The sequence below is a fragment of the Vulpes vulpes genome, chromosome 4 (genome assembly GCF_048418805.1).
Source record: "Vulpes vulpes isolate BD-2025 chromosome 4, VulVul3, whole genome shotgun sequence".
Lineage (NCBI taxonomy): Eukaryota > Metazoa > Chordata > Mammalia > Carnivora > Canidae > Vulpes > Vulpes vulpes.
The window spans coordinates 112,304,786-112,330,288 of NC_132783.1; the positions used below are offsets into that span (position 1 = coordinate 112,304,786).

Genomic DNA, 25,503 nt, shown 5'->3' on the forward strand with positions numbered 1-25,503 from the left:
TTTTGCAACATTTAATTTACCAGTTACACACCACTGACCATACAGAGAGACTTGTGTCAAAGGCACAAATTAAAGTGCGCTAAACTGTGCGGTCTTGAGCAAGTGGTACAGCCTCTCTGTGCCTCGTTTTTCTTCATGAAAATAGAGTGGCATGAATCAGATACCTCCTAAGAACGGTTTCTGTTCTGACAGTCCATGAATCAAAGTAAAAGAACACTTCTAGAGGAATTAATTAACCCTCTGGGGATAAAATGAGATAAGCATTGACTTTTATTCTACATTGCTCTGCAGATGATCTCTCCTTTACAATAATCAGATCTGAAGGAAAAAAGAGCCAGGTGATATGCTCAAGTGTAACCAGACTGTTTTCTAAGAGATACAGTAAATTGAGGAATGATTTTGCGAAGCCCAGATGACTCGCTTGGCAGCTATAATTTTACCTCCTCAATGACTGAGCCAATTTTCTCCTCCAGCTCTCTTACACACCTTTAATGAATACATGTTTCTTTGATTAAATTAACATTTTTGTCTAGCTAATTAGCCTGAAAAACCTATGCTGAACTGATCTGGTAGCAACTTCATTACTGCTCATCGGTGCATGTTTGCGACCAATCACTGTCAGCTCAATCGCCTAATGATTAGAGGAACATTAAGTTTGGCTAATTTGGCTTTCTGTGGCCATCATCACGTTCCCAGTGAGGAGCCAATGCCCACCCTGAATCGACCCTGCCTGACAGTGACAGATGTTTTAATCACAGGGTTTCATTCATTAATGTCCATCAGCACTGCTAGCCAGGTTTGCAGCAAATACCTTGATTTGAAACCAAAACTAATTAAATACTATCTTCATAATTACCTTATATAGTTACCCTTCCCTAAGTGGGCCAATATGACAAGAGCTGAAAAATAAGCCCTAAATGAGGTTGGAGAGGGAGGGAGTCCCTGCATTGCTGAATAGCACTTCCTGTCTGCATGTTTAATAAGTAGTGTGAGTCTATGGGGAGCTGTCCCGCCCTCTAAATACAGCATGCAGAAATGCATTTCTCAGTTTTGCCTGTTACAGACCAGCCGGGTTGTAGAGCACATTGCTTTCTTAGATCTATGATGTTTTAATACGATTATTTTGTGCACACAGAGCACTGAGAGGATGCCACTAAATCTTCATTTCCAATGTAATCAGCCTTCCTATGTGTTGGCCACTTGGAGACCCACAGCTCCCACATCGCCTTTCCAAGTGGTTCTGATGGTGCTGGCTCCACCAGCAGCTGCAAGGGTGGCATGAAGCTGGGTCATAGCCAGTAAGTATCGCACATGTCCTAGTAAAAGTGATTTATGGCCAGGCATATTATCCAATGAAGCCAATCACAGGCAATGACTCTTAATTCTGGGACTCTCAGCTTAAGTTGCCCCTGTCTTTCCTGAGACATTTAACACTCAAAGACATCAAGGTCTTGGAATGTTATAGTGATCCTGTAAGCACAAATGGAGACACTTTTGAGAAAGGCATTTATGAGGAAAATGGAACCTGAAAGCTGGTCAGGAAATAACCACCTTGTCAACATAATTTCAGCCTTTTTATCCAAGCTCCCTATGGTGATAGACCTACTCTTGGAATTTTTGGTTTTATTCCCTTGATTATTTTGCCAAAAGACACACACAACTGGGGCACCTGGGCAGCTCAGTGGTTGAGCATCTGCCTTTGGCTCAGGGTGTGATCTTGGGGTCCTGGGATTGAGTCCCACATCAGGCTCCCACAGGGAGCCTGCTTCTCCCTCTGCCTGTATCTCTGCCTGCCTCTTATGAATAAATAAAAAAAATCTTAAAAAAACAACAACAACAACACACACACACACACAACCCCAAAGGCAATACCTGATATGGGTCCTTTTTAGCTATTCAACATACTCTTATATTTGATATCTTATATATCCAGAATAATATTTACACAGTTGGGAGGGAAGGCACTGTTAGCCTTATTTTTGGAAATAAGAGGTCTAAAGCACAAAGAGACAGAGGCTCAGTAACGCACACAAAGCCAGTGTTAAACTTGGTCTACCAACTTGGTCCTTTATTCTCCTGCTTAGTTCATGGCAACTTGTTTTCCCACCTGGCTCACTCTGGATGGGCATTAGAATGGTGTTTGGGGATGACAGTAGGATGCATGGATAAGTCATGATTTTGCCACCTGTTTGATTCAAATCCCTGCTCCACTGTTTATTAGCTAGATGACATTTAGAAAGTTTAACATATATAAGCACTGGTGTCCATATCTACAATGGGAGTAAAGCACATAGCATGCTCAACAGAAAGCCTAGAGGAAATGCTGGTAAGAGGGAGCATTTTTTAAATTGACTCCAACACAGGAATTAGCCCAACTTCGTATTCCTTGTAACAAAAATTTTAGGTTTTGCTCTCTGTGGTTCAAAATCTCCATCACCTAGGCAGTTTAAGAGAAATGCCTCTTGCTTTAGACTGTAGTGATGGCCACACCCTGTACTTAAGTCTATTCAATTAAAAATTTTTCCCAGAAACTTCTTCCAACATAAGAAAATAACAGGTCAAGCTATTTTCAGCAAAGAAAGAGATGGACAAATCCTCTGTGTCTAATTACCAGAACAAACCTAAATTAATGGCAGAGAATGTGCCAATTTTTAAAGGCGATCGAAAAGAAATTGCTTTCTAGAAGATTTGAGGTACGCTTTGGCTCTCTTTTTAGCTCTGTGATCTGGGGCAGGCTACCTCTTTAAGCCTCAATTTCCTCCTCATTTTAAAAAGAGACACTCTCATCTGCTTTCCTGTCAATGTATGCAGACAGACCATGAAAACAAACATGCAGCAGAGTTAAGTAGTCCCAACTGCTACCATTTAGAAGACATGCTGATAAGGTTAGCTCTTGCCTGGTGTCTGGGAACTTGTCATTGGGGAGGGTTCCCACCATTCCCAGGATTGATAAGAATGTGTTACTATTTCTAAACAGTTTGTACAGGCAAAAGGGTTTTTGCTGAATATCTGCCTTCCTTCTGGAATTTTGGTATATCCCACCCCATCCCCCACCTCTAGGTTGCCTATGTGACCAATCCCTATAAAAGCCCTGTTCACTGAGTCTCTAGTGAGCTTTCCTGACTGGGAACATATTTAGTTGTGGTCAGTGCTGGTGGCTGGGAGAAGTCAGTCTGGTGGGGACTTCCCTGAGGGAGAACTCTGGATGCTGGCATCTGGTGTCCTTTGGACTTTGCTCCAAGCATCTTTTCCCTTGCTGATTTCATGGGCTTAATGTGCTTTTGCTGAAATACAACACAGTTATGTGTTTGACTGTATGCTGCATCCTCCTAGGGAATTACCAAACCTAAGGGCCATCTTGGGGACCCCCAACATCTCGCATAATACACAGCATATGAAAACATACAACAAACTGATGTGTTTAGCACTGTCATCTTCCTGCTATCTTGACGTTCTTGCTCTGAATGAAACTGCAAGCAATAGTGGTATCGATGCAACAAGATGGAAAATTTGAAATTCTCCTATTTCAGCTGCTGTTGGACAGTAATGTGTGAAGAGTACATATCCAGATAAATTCACACATGCTTCTTAAAGGTTTATAAAGGAGGCTATTCGTGATGATGTTATTTGTGGAGAGCCAGAGGCGCCTGGGTTCTCATTACCAGGAGATCGCAAAGGCAGAATGTGTTGAAGGACATCACTGGCCATCTTGTCAGTATAAAGGAATATAAGAACAAGCAGCAACAGGCTGAATGAAGAGGGGGAAAAAAACGAATATAGCACAGTATCACTGAACATACATTAATGGTAAGTGCGCACAAAACAATATCCATTTTGTAAGAACACATCGACAAAAAGACATTCAAAAACTACATTAGAATGATTTTCTACAGTGGGGGAAGAAGGATAGAAGTAGGGTGTGGTAATGAAAGTAAGTACAAGCTTAAAATAAGGGGAGAACCTTGCACAGACCCACAGTGAAAATGTGCCATTTAGAAAGGAGTATGATTAACTTAGCTTTCTGCACCTGGGATCTTAGATAAACCTATTTCACACTCTCTGATGACAATGACAATGCTGACAATACTCTTATGAGTTTACTCCAATTGGGTATCATGTAGCAGGTCCACACTTCTCAGTATTTCCTTATGTAATCCTCACCACAAAACCTAGTAGGCACATACCACCGGTAGGCCCACCTTACAGATGAGGAAGCCAAGGCACAGAAGAGAGAAGAGAAAAGGAGCTTGCCAAAGTGACACAGCTCAGAGACTTTCAGAGTCAAACATGAAACCAGCTCGGCATACAACCATCAAGTTAATTCAGGGACGCTGAGGTTCATCCCATACCTACAGGACTGCTCGTTTTGGTGGTATTCCTGAAATGCCATCCTCCTTCTCTTTTTCTTTAACATTTTTTAGTAGATATCAAGAGCCAGGCAATATTCCAGAATGAGAGAGAAAATCTTCACAATTCAAATTGTGACATTCAAGAAAGAAAGGATGTAGGATATTATACATATTTTCACCTGCAAGGTGCCTGGGACACTAGGAAACCCAGACCCTCTGCCAGTTTAATAGTTCCTGTTTCAAAAGTGTCTGAAGACCCTTGTGAAATGGAGCCTTATGTACTGCACTAAGACCAATCCTGCATCATGAGCTTTGTGTCTGTGTAAATCAATCACTTTGTGAGTAAACACCGTTGGCCTCTTAGTATTCACAGCATACAGATTTCTTGGTCTCACCTTGCACACAATTTCCTGTAAGCCCAGCAACTACAGAAGGGCACGTTAGCCTTACTTTACATCAATGGTTCTCAACTAGCACAAGGGAGGAATTTGCCCCACAGAGACATTTGGCAATGTCTGGACACAACAATTTCGGTTATCACAACTGGGGAGGAGGCTGTGCTATTGTGCATCTAGTGGAATAGAGGTTAGGGATGCTGTTTAACCTGCTCTATTGTACAGGGCACTCCCTATAACCAAGAATCCCCCAGCACTGACTATTAATAATGCTGCTGAGATATTATGCTTTATCATAAGCAAACTGAAGAAATTCTATCCTGTGGTATTCGTGAATTTGGAGATTTGGGAACATATCAAATTATCTTGCTTATGAATACTAAGGGTCTAAGCTGCTTATACATTTTCAGTGATTGCCTTTCTATCTCAAGTGTGGATTCCTTTAAAAGGCTGCTGCCATGCTGCTACCATCAATTACATTTGAATGGAAGGTGAGAAAAGCAAAAGAGGGTCCCTTTGCTAGCTACCTGTTGGAAAACAGGCTTCATTCTTTGATATCTGTGAAACAGGAACCAAAGACAGAAGAAAAAAAAAATGATGACTTTGTTATTGGGTGACATCACTGACAGAAACAGATGGGTCAGATTCCACATTTGGGGAGCCAACTGTGATATTGTTTTGGACATTGTGTTCCTGCCTTCCACGGCTTGATTTTTATTTTTACTTAGGTTCCTACTTGCTGCAAACAGTTCCCCAAGTGAGCAGTTCTAAGTCCTTGAAAAGCAATTGGAATGGGAAAAAGAGGCCCAGTGATAAGATCAAGATATGAACTATCAACCCTGGCTTCTGGGTGATAAGTTTAACTTTCTGACCTTCATTGGAAACCACATTAGCAAAGTGCTGATAAAACACTTTGAGGTGGGGGAGTGGAAAGTGTAGGTTTCCAAAAGCACTTTGTGGACTCACTGGCCGAGCATCCTACGAGGCTGTACTTATCTCTGTAATTTGCAGAGGGCAGGCACTGTCATTGCACATTTATCCCAAGTGGTAGACCTGGTAAAGCCTCCCTCATTGGGTATTAGGGTTTATCCTTAAACTGGGGCCTAATCAGAAAACTTTCCAAAGGTAATACAGAGTATGTGAAGGAATTCCCCAGTTTCTGTAAGTAACATCTGTGATTTCACAGTGGGCCTTTTCAGGCCATAGCAGAGGACTTCAAGTGCTACCAAAGACTCTCATTTACTTAAGGGCCATTTTAGCAATTCAAACTCTATGGCTATTGAGATGTGACCCATGTGCTCATGTGGTTACCCACTCTCCTGCTCTCAAGTGATGTCCTTCATACGACATTTCCAAGTCTCCACTTCAGAGGCTATTGTACAAATAGGAAGATGATGGTATGGGAATAAAATCACACGTGTGGCTGCGTGCCTTTTGTTGCAGGGACAGTCCTACTGAGCCACATTTGTAAAATTCCTTGGCTGTTGTGAGGAGGGCAGTCAGCAGTTTTAGAATAAAACAAAGATAACTCAGTCGTCCATAGTGCCAAACACCAACACCAACAGAACAAACAGGAAGGGGAAAAACTGTTATTTTAACAACAGGTACCAGAGTTGCTCTCAACAAGATGAGTATCTATTTGTGAGATGATGCTCGGTTGACTGCTGTGCACGGGCAGGGTAGGCCTCAAGCATCTGGATGGAAGTAGAGTGGGGCTTAGCCATATGCGGGAAGGCAGATCCCACAGAGAAACCGTGCCAGGTGGGAATTTCTGGTAGGGCTCCAGCCACAGGACTTTTCACCATGACAAAACAAAAACTAAAGTTTAAGTAACTTGTGATGGAAGCTATTTCTGTCCTCCTAAATCACACACCACAATTTGCCTGACTCCTAGTCTCATGTTGGTGATACTCTGGGAACTGAGTTTGTTTGTTTTTTTTAAAGATTTTATTTATTCATGAGAGACACACAGAGAGAGGCAGAGACACAGGCAGAGGGAGAAGCAGGCTGCATGCAGGAAGCCTGACGTGGGACTCGATCCTGGGTCTCTAGGATCACTCCCTGGACCGAAGGCAGGCGCTAAAATGCTGAGTCACCTGGGGACTGAGTTTGAAATGTGTCAGGCATGCAGAACAGGGACAATAGGAGTTTCAAAGTGAAGAAGGCTAGAGCGCCTGGGTGGCTCAGTTGGCTGAGCAGCCACCTCTTGCTATCGGCTCAGGTCATGACCTCTGGGTCCTGGGATCAAGCCCCAAGTTGGGCTCCATGCTCAGTGCAGAGTCTGCTTCAGATTCTGTCTCCCCCCACCTCACCCCTCCTCCTGTTCACACACACTCTCTAAAATAAATAAAATCTTTAAAAAATAATAAAAGTGGGAAGACCCATTAACTATACTAAATAGCAAAAGCAGGAATTCAAAGCTAGAAGTGGAAAAAATAAAAGCTAACTCTTTTTACCCTAGAACTCATAACGATATCAAAAGAGATGTTGAATTCCTCAGTGGGTGTGTAACGAGAGGTTTTATTTAATTTATATCTCAAAGGGCAGTTTGCTTCAGCAGTCAATGGAGATACAAAAACAATACTTACTGCAGTTAAGCCTTTTTAGAATATAAGCTTCCGAAGGGCAAGGATAGGACCAGATTTTTGTTTTGTCACCTGAATCCCCAAAGATTTATGCAGTGCCACATGCATAGCACACACTCAACAAATATTTGTGTAGATATGAACAGTTCCTTAATTTAACAGAGGTACCCCTAACTTACAGATATAGTAGCCAATGCTAATATGAGATCAGCAACTCATCCAAGATTATACTGTTTGTAGATTTGTAGATTCATGGTGTCAAAGTGTTGCTCTGTTGCACAAAGTCTAGCTCTGGGACGCCTGGGGGGCTCAGCAGTTGGGTGCCTGCCTTCGGGCCAGAGTGTGATCCCGGAGGGATTGAGTGATTGAGTGCCACATCGGGCTCCTTGCAGGGAGCCTACTTCTCTCCTTGCCTATGTCTCTGCCTCTCTCTCTGTGTCTCTCATGAATAAATAAATATTAAAAAAATAAAAGGTCTAGTGCTGCAACCTAATTATTATGATGCTTTAACTTGCCCAATCTAGTAGAAAACCCTTGAAGACACTATGTAATCTAGGCTACATTATTAACCTATTTATTAATAACAGTTTAAAGTACATGAGACAAATTAGGATATTTTCATTCTAAAACTCTCCATGTACTTTTCTTTGTGCCTTTTTATAAGTTTTCTGTCAAGTGTCCCTTTGGGACCATTTGAGGGTTTTGGGTTTTTTTTTTTTTTAAAGGCTTTGCTGAACTAAGTATTTGTTATTTAGGGGAAATAATAGGTTTCAATGGAAGTTATTGGGAAATTTAAACTTAACAGATGCTTGTTTGCAGACACCTGATGGAACAGAATTGAAAGCCCCAGCCTAGATCCTAAAAGCCATAAATGTCAGTTGACTAGAATTAAATCAAAACTGCTTTGAAGCAAGGATCACCAATAGATAGCCATTTTAGAATCATAACATCCAGAATGGCTCTTCGTCTTGTCGACACCACTGAGGAATAACATAATTCTTACAGTGGGAAGGAGCTTTCATTTCTAAGAGGTAGTAACTGTAGATTGCAGCTAATTGTCTTGGCAATCACACAGCATAGAATCTCTTTAAAAAAACCATGGTGGAAATACCATATTGGTCTCTCGCCTCAGCAAAATCCTAAATACCATTGTGCCAGTATGTTTAGAAAAGGCAGAATAAGTTTCTTTGGGATCCCTGGGTGGCGCAGCGGTTTGGCGCCTGCCTTTGGCCCAGGGCGCGATCCTGGAGACCCGGGATCGAATCCCACGTCGGGCTCCCGGTGCATGGAGCCTGCTTCTCCCTCTGCCTGTGTCTCTGCCTGTCTCTCTCTCTCTCTCTCTGTGTGACTATCATAAAAAAAAAAAAATGTAAAGTAGAAATTGAAATTAGAATCTGGCCTCAGTTGAAATGGAGTTTTATCCAAATTATATAGAAATTATCAGGCAAAGAAATTCACAGCCCTGTGAAATTCACACAGATTAGTAACGTGAGTTTCTGGAACATTATACAACATTCTTCTAATATTCTCTAAACTCCTAATGGTCTGGGCTTAGTAAAAATGGCCCAAGAACAAATTTCATTTTGTACTTCCCTCATGCTTCACATGTATATTATGCGCTTCACCTCTGAAGTCGCTCTCCATGCATTTATAATATACTAAACATTTTCATATGTCAAGTCACATGGCAGGGATTTCTTGGACATTTTATATTGGACTCTATTCAAACTATAATGATATGTCCATCAGTGCTCTGGACTCAAACTGAAGTATGATATAAGTAATGCTTAGAAGACTTGAGCATTGTAAAGAAAAAAATGGTGAGGTTAAGGGCCAAGCTGAGTAAATATTTTGGCAGCATTACTGTGGGAAGAAGTTGAGAAGACTAAAGCAAGATGTGCTAGGACCAATGGACCTTATTCAAGTGTTTGGAAGGAGAGACACTAAAGTGGGGGATACGGAGAAAGCCATGTCACAAGAGTCCCATCTGCTGGTGTGGTGTTATGTTTGGCAAGGATAAAGAGAACTAGACCACTCTTTTAGTATACAAGTTTATTGTCAATGTTTAATGCACACTCACACATATACTCACCTTGGCAACAATCAGTTATGGAAATGGGAAAACCGTTCTGTTGTGTAACCATGGGAATGGACCTAGGTCTTAGTCCAGGAAGATGTGTTAAAACTTGTTCAGTAAAAGATCAAGAACATGGATCAAGATAGCTGTTTTTTCTTGTCTGTTTATGAAACCAATAAATGTTACAAATGACAGCCATCAATCCCTAACTCCCCTTGCTTCTTGAGGGCTAGCCCATTGCTGACCCATAACCATCTTGTCATTACTTCTTGTCAGCAACTAGGACAATTTTATCACAATTTTATCACATTCTTAAACTGATCCACAAATAGCAGCCAGATGCCATTCTGAGTGGCGGTATTCCTGTTTCATAAAAACTATAAATCTGATCCTAAAGAAGAAAGTGATGGAGGTGCATGTGTCATGGATTATATAAAGAATCCTATGATATCTCACCAACAGAACATAAGTTTCTGAACTTCAGCTGCCTTTTGTGGCTACACTCTTGGAGATGGTTGATGGCTATTGGTTGTGCAGCCAAAGGTAGGATGATAAGAATTCTCCACTGGCACATAATCTGGGACCATAACATTGCTGTCAACAAGCCCTCATTCTTTTGGTTAAGGTAAATACACCTCTTGCTGTTTAAGGGACAGGTAATTATAATTGTTACTTCTATTTAAGTCAAATTCACAAGTGAAAAAGTGAACCTTTGTGATCAAATTATCATCTTTTGGTAGCAAGATCAAGAGTGACATATGTGTCTGAATTCTGTGGGTGGCTGGAAAAAGAGCCAAAAGAATGCAGCGAGATGTGCCTTTTAAACATAGTAAGCTAACAAAGTAGGTTAATAAAGTTTACTTTTCTTCTGAAGCATCCACGTTGCTATGCATTTCCAGAACTAACAATGGAAATAGAAGGCTGGAATCAACACGTATAAAAGCAGAGAATTCAACATGAGATTTCATTCTGAATGGGAACATAATGGGAAAATAAATGATAATGCCAAATGTGCACTAGTTGCGCAGTACACCAGAGGCCCCTAGGGAAAGCTAAAGCATGAACTTGAGATGAACTTACCTCAGCACAAAATATTTTCAACTGTAGAAGCTCTTAGGTTAGGAACTGTAGCTGATATTAGTTTTTGTTTTGTTTTTTGGATATCCTACACCTAACCACTTTCTATTTTGAAGTATCCCCCATTTATATGTGGAGACAGGGTCCATGAATCTCCTTCCTGGGACTCTAATAAGACAAAGGACAGCCTGAATTTACTCCAAGCGATGGTGGTGGAGATTGTGCCCTGTAGCAGCAGGGATGAGTGTCCTGTAAGTGATGCTGGAGGTACTTCCCACTCTGTAGCTGTTGGGAATCACACCCCTAGTCACCAAACCAAGTCCTCTTCACTGATTCTGTGAGCCCCTGATATCCTTTTGATTAGGATCAGAGTCAATTTATATTTTTTGCAACAACAAATATCCTGATATTGGCTTATCCCATAAAGATGGAATTCATTTCCATACAAATTTCACGTGAAATACAACCCATCCATTACCAAACTGAGCACACTGACACTTGTCAGAGACCTCTAGGATCATATCCATAATTGATTACCAGAATGACCTATGGAAAGGCTCCCCAACTCTTTGAATCTTAGTTTCTTCACCTAAATATCTGGGTGTAAGTTGTGCAGGGGTGATTTTTGAGATCTGTGAGTCTATGATCTTGTCTGATCCTCATTACTGCCTTTTATGTTGACAAGTCAGTGGACAGAAGTCATCCAAACCCAGTCTTGAATTTTTCCATCTATTTCATGCTTCTCATAGTAGAGAAGATTAGGAGCACTTGTGAATACTTGTGGAACAATGATGATAAAGGGTCAGGACAAGAAAGCACATTGTGAAATTGACAACTGAGCTCCAGACTAGTAGTAATTCAATTTTGGAGTGTACACTGCTAGGAACTGAACTGTGAGTCTCCCCAAATCCGTAAGCTGAACCCTGCCCCACTCCCCTCAGACACACAACTGTATAGAAAACCGGACATAAAGGAGGTGATTATGATTAGATGAAGACATAAGCATGGAGCTCTGATCCTAGAAAACTGGTGCCCTTATAACAAAAAGAGACAGAAATATCAGAGCTCTCTGTTCCTCCTCTGTCATGTGAGGACACAGCAGGATGGCTGCCATTTGCAAGTCAGGAAGGTCTCACCAGACACCAAGCTCTGTTGGACCTGGACCTTGGACTTCCAGCCTCCAAACTGTGTCAAAACAAATTTCTATTAAGTCATCCAGTCAGTGATATTTTGTTACAGCAACCCAAGCTGCCTAAGACAACATCCAAGGCAATCTCTGAAAATACTAAGCAAACTTCAAATAGTTCATCTGCTTTTTCCATTTCCCCATGAGATATTCTTGTAACTATTTTTTTTAAGATTTTATTTATTTATTCATGAGAGACACACACACACACACACAGAGGTAGAGACACAGGCAGAGGGAGAAGCAGGTTCCATGCAGGGAGCCTGACGTGGAACTCGATCCCGGGTCTCCAGGATCATGCCCTGGACTGAAGGCGGTGCTAAACCGCTGAGCCACCGGGGCTGCCCACATTCTTGTAATTATTATCTCAAAGTATTTATATAGCATTTTGCCTTGAGAAGCACTCACAATCATTTATTAATGAGTAGAGATGTATGCTACTGCCTTGTTGCTTAATATTATCTCCAACAGTGAAACGAGGATGGAAATGAGCATGTGGCATTTGAAACAAGGGTAAAAACAGAGAAACTGAGGATTTTATATGGGGAATGAGACGAAGTAATTCAATTGAAACATTGGAAGCACTGCTGCATTATCAATGTTCAATGTGTTGTGGAAATAGTTTTCTCAAATAGTTTTCTCTCCTAAAATGAATTTTTAAAAAAAGCATTGTTCTCCTCTGCCCTTTCTTCTACTTCCTATCACTACAAAATAGTTTTTTCTTTTTTTTAAGCAAAGAAAATCTAAGAACATGATATAGAATTGAAACCATATTTGACTTCAAGCCAAAATTGTGCATTCTTCAAACTTGGTAATAATGTCAGAAGGAAAAAATAAACCAGGTGCCACTTTTCACTCATTTCAATGACTAAAATTTTAAAAGGACACAAAGCCCTTGCTGGTAAACATTATGATGTCATTAGTGTACTCAAAGACTGCTGATAGCATTGCAAATTTGCCTAAAGCTTTTGCAAAGCAACTTGATAATATGTATTCCCAGGGTCTGCCTGAAGCTGAGAACTTCTTGTAAATGATTTTCTTAGAAGATCAACAGGACAAGGGAGACCAGAGACATGAAGTGGTTTGCCCAAGATCACACAACAAGTTAGTGATTCCTGTATTCATAACACGTAGCATAGGAATTGTCACATTTTGGGCCACTTCTTAAATATTTGGGAATGAACAAATTTAGACATTAAAACACTTTATCCCACTCTTAGAAATTCTTCCAGGAGAGTTGAAAGGAAGAAAAGCTTATATGCATAGTGATGTTTAATGGAAAGTTCATTATAACTGTGGAAAGATAATGGGATGATTATAATTTCTCTAAAATAGGAAAATAATTAATTTCTTTTTAGCAACTTGATAAGCAATTAGCCATATACTGCCTAAATATATATTTGCCAGCCCATGATTCTGCATTTGAAAATATAAAGCAATTTCATTTGAAAGTTTTGAGGAGAATTTTCTCTAGGAATGAATTAGAAACCATAGCCTTACTTCTTTTAACTGCTTTTTAAAATCCCTGGAATGCAGACTTCATTGTTACGAAACATTATAAGATGGGGGAGTGTTTGCCTGGGTACTCTGGCATCAAGCAGGGGGGCAGGACATTCAATGCCTAAAAGTTGAGTTCCTGCTTCCATTCTCATTAAAGTAAGCTCTGAACCTGAACTATGCATTAATTCTCCTGTTCTCTCAACTAGACCTGGATGAGGAACTTCGAATATAAATTATGTCCATTCATTTCACCTCGAGAACAGTCAAGGATTTGCATGTTACAAAGTACTCTCAGTCTGATCAACAGTTGAATTGTGAAATCAGAAGGAGCCTTAGAATCACAAGAGACGTATGGTGTCAGTCATTTCCAACTGCTTATCCAGTCATATTCCAACTGCTCAAATCCCATCTTTAATACTGCCATCAGGCAAAAGAGAGAATCATGTAGAAAGCCTGATTAGATGATTAGAAAGCCTGCTTTCTCCTTTCAGTTGTGTGTATTAATGCCATTTGATAGAAGAAAGTACAGATACCTTCTAATCTAGCACAATATCATGCAAAAGATGCCCAATGCTTTGCTAATACAAAATTCAAGTTGCAAAGAAATAGCAGACCAGTTACATTCCTCAGGTTTTGTTATAGTTTTAAATTTGCATTCCCTAAGGATTTGTATCAACGTTTATCTTTTTCTAGACTATGAGATCAGAGTATAACTAAAGCCAGAACTTTCACCTGTTATCCAAATACTCCTCAGGACTCAAAACTTGCTCTTGATTGCAGGTAATTACACTCTGTTCTAGTGTAAATTTAACTAGTTTAATTCTATACTTCTGGCTGCTGTCTCCAAAGAATAGAATATGAGCAACTGCTCTAAAGCCATAGTAAGAATATAGTTAAAGATGATTTTTTTAGACTGAACCACCCAGAATTAATGTAAAGCCTAATGCTTTTTTTTTTCTTCAATATGGAAGTAACTTCGTGGTTTTTGATGATTATAAAGGCAATTATTGCTTATATGAAGATATCAAATGCTGGAAAAATCACTCCATTATTCCATTTCTAAAATAGAATCAACATTAAACAATCTGGTATACATCCTTCCAAATATTTAATTATTGCTTACTAACAAATTATGTCACTCCCTCCGTAGTTTATAATAAGGGCCTGTGAAAAACAGCCTATGGGCCCACTGCCTGTTTTCATAAATAAAAGTTATATTGGAATGCTGCCACACTCATTTGTTTACATATCATCTACGGCTGCTTTCACACCAGCACAGCAGAGAAGAGGAGTGGTGACAGAGACCATATGGCTTGCAAAGCCTAAAACATTTACTATCCAGTCCTTTACAGAAAAATGTATGCTGGCCCCTCCTATAGAACCTGTATTTTCTGTCAACATTATATCAGGAATATCCTTTATGATAATGTTATCTCATCTAGCTCGTTCTTTTCAAAAAAAAAGATGTATTATCAACCTGTATAGAATTTTAATAGTCTAACAAATACCCAACTGATCGACATTTAAAATTATTTTCATAGATCAAGTTTTTGAATTAAAGAAACGGAATCAATGAAGCATCTAAAAGTGGTGGGTGGCAGAAATGCACAAACAACATGCTTTTAGAAAACTAGAAAACTAGAAAACCAGAGCTGGGGGCATCACAATGCTGGATTTAAAGTTGTACTACAAAGCTGTGGTCATCAAGACAGTGTGGTACTGGCACAAAAACAGACACATAGATCAATGGAACCGAAGAGAGAACCCAGAAATGGACCCTCAACTCTATGGTCACCTAATCTTCGACAAAGCAGGAAAGACAATCCACTGGAAAAAGGACAGTCTCTTCAACAAATGGTGCTGGGAAAATTGGACAGCCACATGGAGAAGAATGAAACTAGACCATTATCTTACACCATGCACAGAAATAAACTCAAAATGGATGAAAGATCTAAATGTGAGACAAGAATCCATCAAAATCCTAGAGAAGAACACAGGTAACACCCTTTTTGCACTTGGCCACAGCAACTTCTTGCAAGATACATTCATGAAGGCAAGGGAAACAAAAGCAAAAATGAATTATAGGGACTTCATCAAGATCAAAAGCTTCTGCACAGCAAAAGAAACAGTCAACTAAAAGACAACCTACAGAATGGGAGAAGATATTTACAAATGATATATTAGATAAAGGGCTAGTATCCCAGATCTATAAAGAACTTATTAAACTCAACAGCAAAAAAACAAACAATCCAATCATGAAATGGGCAAAAGACATGAACAGAAATTTCACCAAAGAAGACATACACCTGGCCAACAAGCACATGAGAAAATGCTCTGCATCCCTTGCCATCAGGGAAATACAAATCAAAACCACAATGAGATACCACCTCACATCAGTGAGAATGAGGAAAATTAACAAGACAGGAAACAAGAAATGTTGGAGAGGATGTAGAGAAAGGGGAAGGAACCTTCTTGCACTGTTCGTGGGAATGTGAACTGGTGCAGCCACTCTGGAAAACTGTGTGGAGGTTCCTCAAAGAGTTAAAATAGATCTGCCCTACAACCCAGCAATTGCACTACTGGGGATTTACCCCAAGATACAGATGCAGTGAAAAGCTTAGACACCTGCACCCCGATGTTTCTAGCAGCAATGTCCACAATAGCCAAACTGTGGAAGGAGCCTCGGTGTCCATTGAAAGATGAATGGATAAAGATGTGGTTTATGTATACAATGGAATATTACTCAGCCATTAGAAATGACGAATACCCACCATTTGCTTCAATGTGGATGGAACTGGAAGGTATTATGCTGAGTGAAGTAAGTCAATCGGAGAAAGATAATGATCATATGGTTTCACTCAGATGGGGAATATAAAAAATAGTGATAGGGATTAAAGGGGAAATGAAAGAAAATGAGTGGGAAAAATCAGAGGGTGACAAAAGATGAGAGACTCCTAACTCTGGGAAACAAACAAGGGGTAATGGTAGGGGAGGTGGGCAGGGCGATGGGGTGACTGGGTGATGGGCACTGAGAGGAACACTTGATGGGATAAGCACTCGGTGTTATACTCTATGTTGGAAAATCGAATAAAAAATATACAGAAAAAAAGAGAAAAAGCATAGAGTTAATACATTTGATTTCCAGGTCTTTCTATTAAAAGTTTTCACAGTAAGAAAAAAAGAAAGAAAACTAGACAACTAATGAAAAATGTCTGTGGAGCCAGCAGCAAATGGGGTTCCCCTTCAGTTCTCAGGAATAGTATAATACTAATATTACTTAAAGTATTTAGAATATTCTTTCAGGAATCCTGGGAGCAGAGAAAGGGACTGCCATGACACCATATATTATACCCCCTATGAAGGAAATGTGTTGCCAGGCAAAGTTTGAAACTTAGCCTTTCTGGAAGTTACAGATTTCGCATTACTTAAGTCTAAAGGAAGAACTTTTCTCTCCTCCAACACCATTTTAAAGCAGCAGCCCATCTGACCCCCATCTTTGAATTCTTATACAGTGTGTTCTCCATTTCTAATTTCCAAGATCTTTGCAAAGATACTTACTTCTATTAAAAAGGCTTCCTTTCCCCAATTCTCTTGCTTCAGTCCTGGGAGGCTAACCTGTAAGGAATCCATTTTGAGTGTCCTGGCCAGCAAAGACAACATCTGCTGTACACCCTGAGAAGGCTCAAGAACAAGGTAAATGCTAGGGATGTGATTCTGCAGCTACTGCAAGAAATTCAAGGTTTCACATGTCAGGAGAGCATCCTCCACCCTCCATCCTGCTGGCAGATGCTTTGTCTGCCTTTCTGGATTTAAAGGGTGAAATGTCTTCAGAAACCAACATGATATGTTACATTTGGTCTTCTCTCCATCCAGTGTTTCTATTTAAGAGCTAGATGTGTTAGGCTACCTTCTTATCTCTTGGGTTTTAGGTTAAATGTCATCCCTTCCAAGAAGTCTTCCTTGATCATCCAATACATATAGAGGTCTCCTCTGACCCTTTTTTCTCTATCACAGCATCTGCCAGTTTTAGTTACAGCATCTATCATGGGTCCAATTCTATATTTCCTCATTCAAGTGTTTATTCAACTACCCACTAGGCAATGAACTCCAGGAGAGTAAGAACCAAGCCTGGCTAGTTCCCTCTGACAACTCCCTCCCCCCATGATTTCTCCCTCCTGACATACAGTCAATAAGTAATACATAGTGCTACAGTAAGGAATGAGTAAATAGTAGAATGTGGAATTTCTCCATATAGCCATTAAGTTCATGAACTGTGGAGACAGACTCACCACATATGAAAACTGTCACCTCTCATTATTACCCAGGACTTCAGCCAAAAGTAATTTAAGATCTCTGTGCCTCCCTGCCCTCATTCAGAAAAGGAAAAAGAAAAGAACTTAGCTCATAGGATTCTTTGAGGATCAAATTAGTTAAGTCATAAAGCACAAAATATCTATGTCTGTTATTATTTTTATTATTAGGTTGTTTTCCAGTTTAGAAATGCAAGTAGAAAAAAGTCATTGTTACATTGTATATACTCAGAGTACTACAGTTTTTAGAAGCACTTTCATATATGTATACTATTTTTTAAAAATTTTTATTTATTTATTCATGAGACACACACACACACACACAGAGAGAGAGAGAGAGAGAGAGAGAGACAGGCAAAGGGAGAAGCAGGCTCCATGTAGGAAGCCTGATGCAGGACTCGATCCCAGGACTTCAGGATCAAGCCCTGGGCCTAAGGCAGGCTCTAAACCACTGAGCCACCCAGGGATCCCCTGTACACTAATTTTATAAGTAAGAAATCCTTGTAAGTCTGGTAAGCTGAGGGTCATGCTAAGCATTTTGAGTGGAAACTAAAGGCCTCCACACTGGTGTGTCTAACTCAGGTAGGATGTGGCCAAGTTCAGTGCTACTTGACTCCCATCTAGTCTAATGTTTTGACATTCCATTCCCATGAGTCACTTTAAAAAGGTGAACCAAGGGGCACCTATGTGGCTCAGTCAGTTAAGCATCTGACTCTTGGTTTCAGCTCAGGTCATCATCTCAGGGTCCTGGGATTAAGCCCTGTGTTGGGTTCCCTGCTCAACAGGAACTCTGCTTGACATTCTCTCTCTCCCTCTCAAATCAATAAATAAAATCGTTTGAAAAAATTAAAAAGGGGGTGCCTGGGTGGCTCAGTCAATTAACCATCTGCCTTCAGCTCAGGTCATGATCTCAGGGTCCTGGGACAGCATCGGGTTCCCTACTCAGTGGGGAGTCTTCTTCTTCTTCTCCTGCCTTCCCCTACTCATGCTCTCTCTCAAACAGATAAATGAAATCTAAAGAAAATTAAAACTAAAATTAAAAAGTGAACAGAAAACACAAAGGCAAAACAAATATCCTGTCAATGGCCATTCTGAAGGCTCAGCTCAAAAATGTTAGTCAAATTCCAGACTGTCTTATTGAATTCTCCTCTTTAGGGAATATAAAAATTGATCAGTTCTTGGAAATTCAAAGTAAAGGGACAAAGGTAACTTTCAGACGTTTTCTACCTGCTATCAGGGAGGAAATAACAAAAACAGCTCTAACTCACAGGTGGACTTTATTACATTTTCCTCCTGTTAAGCAAGAAGAACAAAATAATCAACTTTTAATGGGCCTGAACACAGATGAGAAGTTGTTCGTCAAGTGTTTGGCATATGAATCAATAATTTTGGCAACATTCTCTTTAGGAGGCATCCCCACACCACTGGGACTGAAGAAAATTTGTATTCAATGTCCATAATGGGCCAGGAACCATGCTAGGAGCTTTTTATACAATCTCTTGAACCTTAGAATAGTCAGTAGGGAAAGATTATTATCTCTCCACTTTCAAGATTGAAAAACAAAGATTCAGAGAGAAGGACTGACTTGTCCCAGGTTTCCAAGCACATAACAGGCAGAGCCAGGATCTGAGCCCAGTCTTGTCTGGCTCCAAACCTCCTTATTCCTTCCACCATACAGAGCTCTTCTTGCTTCATTTCTCAATGTGCCTTGGGGGATCATAATCTGAACTGAGAATTGACAAACCTGAGCCTCCTTTCTACTCCCAGTACTCCATCTGACCCTACTTCCCACCCACCCCAGAGGGGCTGCCCACCTGCTTTCACAGTTTACAAGGAGGGTGGGAAAGGAAATGACTCATGAGCTAATTTCTGCAAAGCAGATGGAACCTCTTGGAGGGAAAGGTTCTGTGCAGGGGCCAAGAAATAAATGGTGCGACCTAAGGATCAGATGGTACATAAGCTGAAAATTCCATGAAAATCAACCTAGAAAAATCATCAATGAGAGTTTATTGAGCTTTCAGTGTATAATAGCTCAACATCCATCTCAGCATAACAGAGGCAACAAAGAAAAAAACATAAAAAATGTGTGTTTATATATATATATATATATAAAACATATATTTTATGTTATATATATAAACAATATATAAACAATATATAAACAATAATATTTTTAAATAATGTCAAATACTGTAAAACCATTTGTTAAATGTAATGCATTTATACATACTGAACATGACAGAGTTCCAATTAAACTGGCAAAGTAGGGTCTAGATCCCCTCTATCTCTTTATTTCATCAAGTTAGATTTGATAGGGTCCTGGGAGAATAAAAGGGATTGGTCAAGAGGGAAGGGGAAGGGACTGGGATTCCAGAAAGGAAGACTTGGAAAAATAGCAGGGCAGAGGATGAGCAAAAGGAGGCCCCTTACATGGGTCAAATGGCTCATTAGGAGGATTCTAGGAAGTAAGACAGCAATGGTAGCTAAAAGGTCAGGTTGTGGCCAGACTGTGGATGAACCCCATCTATCCAGCTAAGCTTTTGGAGTGCATTCTGGGTTACAGAGAGGGGATTGATATAATATCCTGCTACTATCATTTCTTGAGTGTGACCTCTGCACTGGACATTGTACTAGGGGCCTGGTAGTTTTAATGCCTGCACACTCTGCATGGTATCTGTGACTATTTTATGTTTAAGTTGAGAAAACTGAAACTCAAAGAGTTTCAGAAGTCAGACCCAAGTTACTCAGCTAATCAGGAGCAGAATGGAAGATTTAAGCACAGGTCTGCCAACTCCAAAGTCTACACACTTGTCATAACATCTTACTTCCTGAACCTTCACAACTGCACTGGAGTAAACCTGATCTAGTGTTTGTGTGAAGGATCTAGAGTAAGAGATGGGAAGTTGGAAGACACACAATAGGATTAAAAATGAGACCACTGACTCTTGTCCTGGTAAAACAAAACAAAACAAAACAAAACAAAACAAAACAAAACAAAACAAAAATTGAACAAGAAAATGTAACCCAGGGGTTGGGGTGGTGTGGACCAGATAAAAGAACTGTTTAGTACATGAAGAGATAAGACTATCTACTATTTTTATTTAATCTTCACAATAACTCTTGGAGGTAGAAACTATTATGATTATGATCCCTATTACAGATGAGGAAATCAAAGCTTAGATCAGTTTAGTTGCCAAAGGCCACACAAATCTTAAGAAACTGCACCCAGAGACAATCAACTAATCTGTCTGCAGAGGGGGAAGAGGGGGAGGCAGGGAAAATCCTGCAAGCAAGGATCTATAGGGCCTGGAGACTGGTTGGGAGTGAGCAAATAAACGCAATGAGCAACTCAAAGTTTATGCTATGCTCTGAAGCTCAGGAGACCAGTAGTGTGCTACCTTCAAAACAAAACAACAAAACAAAGCAAAACAAAACAAAACAAAACAAAGCAGGAAGCCCTTAGTTGGACAGAGACAATGTCCAAAAATGTTCATAGTTGTTTTAAAACACAAGTGTTTTACCAATGCTGTATAAAATACTACAGAGACATCAAGAAGGAAAAATGAACAAAGGCTGTTAGATGTGGATAGGTCACTGGTGACCCTTAAGAGAACAATTTCAGCAGATAGAGGAAGGAAGGATGCGGTTTGTAGTGGTTTAGGAGGTAAATGAATAAGTGGTGAGTAAGACAGTTGGGACTGGGAAGAAGGGCCTCTCTCACTCCATAGACAAAGTAGAGAAAGAAAGTAAGCATAGCTTCAAGACCCAGAGACAGAGTCAAGGAAAGTTTGTTTCTTTCTAAGGATAAGAGAACCTCAAGTATAGTTTTAGGTAGTTTTTATTATGGTAATGTTTGCTGTTTGTCTTCCTACTGCCAAGAGGGTATAAACTCCATTCATTGGGGAGAAATACGGAGCAGCAGACTAGGAGTGCCAGCAAGAGAGGAATCAGCATCTCCTTTCTATAGATGTGGAAACTAAGACACAGCAAGGGACCTGCCTAAAACCACGGTGTGCATGCAATGCACCTGCCCAGGAAGCTCTCAGTTTGCACCTGTACTTCTTCCCTAGACACAGATGTTTTGGCCCTGGAAAGGCAGGGCACAGTTTCCTCTGGAATGGAAAAGAAGGAATGAATGCCTCAAGGTAAGGGATGCTGTGAGGATGGAAGGAGAAGGTGAGCACAGAGAAGAAGGGGAAGCAAAAATAACAAGGGGTGTTGAGCAAATAAAATCAAGTGTGGACTCCTGCTCGGGAAGCAGATTCACTAAATACAAAGCTTCCAGGGTCTGTTCCATTGTAAGTTCCATATGTGTACGTCCAGAGAGTGCAGAGGTGGCCGCTTCAGCTTGCTGTTACTGGCTGCCTCTTACCCCTTGTAAAATGCTAAAATCACCAAGAAACATTCATACTTAAAACTGAAAGGATAAAAGGGTTAAGGGGGCAGTGATGAACTTTTATTAGGTTGTGTCTGACTTTATAGTCTCACATCACTTATTCAATGGTAAATATCTAGGAGCATGTATGTATTCCTTTGTACCGTTCCTCTCTCCTCACATCACCATCCCTGAGCTGGACATTTATATGCCCCCAACCAAGCATTAAATGCCATCAGCCTTTGCTTCGAGGCAAAGATCTTTCTTCCGTATATGTGTTATATATGATGCCATAAGGCAGAAAGTTTGTGAAAATGAGCTTTGGGAGTGGAATGTCTTACAACCATCCCTCTGAATGCCCACAATGGCAGAGAGTAGACTTCATCCAATATTTATTAAATAAGTGGAATTAAACATCGATGATCCAATAAAGCCCATATAGCTGAGAAAGAAACGAACTTACTCTGTGTCTCCTTTATTTCTCCCACTCTGTATATCACTTTTTTCTTGCAGTTTTCCTTTTCCCTTCTAGGAAAGGAAAGTGGAAATAAGGCCCTTCTAATGAGGCTATTATTGACCTTACCATAGGAAATTTAATTATGGGATTAGAATTTCTCTTAGATGTTTCTTTCCTTCGTACTTGTTTCCTTTTGCTATTTTTTTTTAAATTTCTCATTTATGAAACTCAGGTGTGTCCCACATTTTATGAGATGCTAAGGATATGCATTAGGGTGATGGGGATGTCACCCTGACCTCATGCACAAACCAACAAGGGAGACAGTTTTAGATAAACAGCAACAGGAATGCCTGAGAGCTCCCGCAGAGCCCAGGTAGAAGCTGTGCAGATCCAGGTGGCAGCATAGCCCAGAGGTAAAACAAAGGGCCTTGACACAGTAAGCAGAGGCATTGGGCAGGTAACAACCTCCTAAAGACCTGGATTCAGCCTCTGTAAAAATAAGGATAGTGCCCACCTCACCAGGCTGTTGTGAGCGCTACCTAAGATAATGCCTATAAAGTGCTCTCCGCACAGGGAGTGTATTCAGTCAGTCAATGTGTGTGAAGGAGTCCCCTGCCGGGAGGTCCAGGGAGGGTGTGTGGAGGTGCTGCTTGAACAGAGTCTTACAGAATAATTGCAAAATCACTGGCTAAATTGGATTGAGGGGAGAGGCTGTAGGAACGTTTGCTCCAGAACAGGTAAATATGTGGGCCAAGGTTGGAGGGGAGGAAGAGCCTGGGAGAAGGCTCCTAGGCGAGTGAAACTGGATCAGAAGCCTGCACAAGGACAGCGCTGGGGAGGAGGCTGTGAGGGGCTGAGAGCCCAGTGTGCATGTGATGTTGGAGGTTTTCCTGCGGTTAATGAGAAGCCATTGAAGGGTGTCTGTGCTAACGGCCCAGGAATTATAACAGGACGCCTCAAGGAAGGACGCCACCACTGACAATCCTCTTCCCCGCTGTGTCCAAGGCCTGTGGCTCTCAGGTTATTTCTTGCCTTACACAGTACTCCTAACAAGCCAACCATGGTCTGAACACATTACAGTCATTCAATCTTTAATGCCACGGACCAGCTGCTGCTCAAATTATTTCTCTCTCTGAAAGAGGGATTTATGCCCAGAGGTCTTTCCTTTTTCTTTCTTTTTTTTCTTTAGCAAAGATGGGGCCAAATACAGCAGATGATATCTAAACACAGGAGTGGGTAAAGAATAAAAAGGTGACTTGATTGACTCTATTTAGTAGAGAGTGTAAAATCAACCAATCCAAGAGTATGTATGTAGGAGCACTCCCCGTGCCTCAGGGACTTGGCTAGGCTCAGTTAGGGGACAGGGGACAGGGGACATGGTCCTGCCTCCCGCCGGGGAGGCAAGATAAAAAGTGGGGAGCAATGAACTACACAGGATTCAAAGCCACCCTGACAACAAAATCAGAGTCATTTCTCAGGTTTCAAGAACTCACTGTTAGGGGGAAGGAGATTTCTCAGGGGCAGGACATACCTAGAAACCGTTGCGAAGACAGTAATTTGAGCTTTGGGGAAAGAAAAAATTCAATGACTGAAGGGGATACATTCTCACTCTGATTTCTAGACTTAGCGATTTTACTGTTCATAGGCAAACCATATAAGGCAGGTTACAGCTGACTCAGATGTATAAATTTCTTATTTTGCCAAAGAAAGAACATTTTGTTAAACATATGGAAACTTATCCTCTATCACCACCATAATTTCGAAAAACCATGACTATTCTAACAAGCACAGTGAAAGGAAAACCAGCCCCAAATAAAAGTCACCTAGTTACTGCCTATGGTTGTGTAATGGATGACCAGAATTTAGTGGCTTAAATCAACATGTATTTGCTATCTCACAGTTCTGGAGCTTAGAAATCCAGGCACAGAATTGGGTTCACTTTCTGGGGTCCCACAAGGCTGAAACCAAGCTGGGATGCATCCCTTTCTGTGACTCATAATTTTCAACGCAGGTGGTTGTGAAGGAAGTCAGCACTTGGTAACTATAGAACCAAAGCTCCTGTTTTCTTGCGAGCTGACTGCTGGGGGACTACTCTCAGGTCCTGAAAGCTAGGAAGTCCATTCTTTGCTATGTGGAGGTGTTGCCTCATTCCACACTTCCAATCTCTGGCGGCCTCAGTCTCTGACCTCCATACTTCAACTTAAAGGGCTCATGAGATTGGGTCAGTTCCACCTAGAAAATGTCCCTTTTGATGAACTCAGAGCCAAATGATTAGTAACCTGTATTACATCTGCAAAATCCCTTAGGTTATGTAAAATAATATAACATGATCATAGAGGTGATAGCTCATCACATATCATAAGTTCTTTCCTCAGTGAAACAGAGAAAATTATACAAGGCATGTAGCCAGGGTGAAGATCTTGGGGACATCTTGGATTTCTACCAGCATGCATTTCTTTCCATAAAGGAAGTGGCGCATTTATATCAAGATATTAGAAAGGCGAGCTTTAAAAATTCTTCAATACATAAAAATCATCACATTTTTGCATAAATCCATTTTTACATATGTAAAAGAAAAATATATGAAATCTACCACTGCCTTCAGAGAGAGGATACAGATGGAAAAGTCCTTTGAGGTGGAAGCCAGGATCATCGAGCGGCTGTACATGATACACGGAGTGGCAGGGAGGGGGAATTTGAGATGAAAGAGGTGAATGCAGGAGGGAGGAAATTTGGAAGAGAGATCTTGGTTGTGCCAGGGGAGAAGGGCAGGGGAGAGGGGTAGTCCCCAGTGTGATTTCAAGGGGGATGATCTGACTTAGGAGGGAAGCCAGAGCTGATGCAAACATCAAGGTCCGGGCTACAGGAGATGCTCCTCACTCAGCTCCCCTATAAAATCTTTAGTAGAATTTGAATTCCTCTCTAATGCTCTCTGAGTGACTGGAATTTCCCTGAAAAATGCAAAGAAGCGCTAAGTTCTGCATCAAGGATGGATGATAAGTGAAAAACAGAGAGCACACATGAAGACAGTGACACTGCACATGCACACAGGCACATGCACAGGGAAGCTGAAGGGAATGGAAACAGCATTCTTAATATGATCTGGGTTCAGTTTTGAATATTTTGGGAAAAAGAAAGATGACAGACCACCTTAAGCCATTCTCCTCTAGGTGCTTCTCCATCCTCTCCCCA

At 40.8% G+C, this 25,503-nt stretch overlaps 1 protein-coding gene across 2 annotated transcripts in view; it reads right to left on the reverse strand.

Moving 5' to 3' along the window:
• Positions 1–25,503, reverse strand: part of SGCD (sarcoglycan delta) — an 895,992-nt gene that overhangs the window by 269,230 nt on the left and 601,259 nt on the right. The gene's annotated exons all lie outside the window — the stretch shown is intronic.